The sequence below is a fragment of the Convolutriloba macropyga genome, chromosome 1, assembly GCF_964194025.1.
Source record: "Convolutriloba macropyga chromosome 1, txConMacr16.3, whole genome shotgun sequence".
Lineage (NCBI taxonomy): Eukaryota > Metazoa > Xenacoelomorpha > Acoela > Convolutidae > Convolutriloba > Convolutriloba macropyga.
The window spans coordinates 6,040,254-6,040,651 of record NC_134468.1 but is presented as its reverse complement, the minus strand read 5'-3'; positions in this window follow the sequence as shown (position 1 = coordinate 6,040,651).

Genomic DNA, 398 nt, shown 5'->3' with positions numbered 1-398 from the left:
AACCATTTGAACAACCAAAACGTCAAAGTTAACTTACGTCTGGAAAAACTTAGGAATATTCCTTTCCGTGCGTTTTTCATGATGTTGCCTTTCCTGAGGTCCTATTTTTCAATATACTTTATAGAATCAATTCGGTTACGATGTGTCAATCAACAATACAGAGTTACAAGGAAGAAAATACATTGTTCTCAACTATTTGCGCAAGATTTTCCGATTTTCAAAAAAATTGTCTGTGCTGTTTTATCTTATTTATAATTAAAGCAAATTTATACTGCTGATAATTTAACGTTATTCCCAATTTTCTTCTCTAAAAATTTTAGTTGTCAACCCAAAATCAATGAAATGCTTTAGTTCTAAAGCATTTAAAAGTGGTCAGAACAATCAAAAGAATCTAGAAT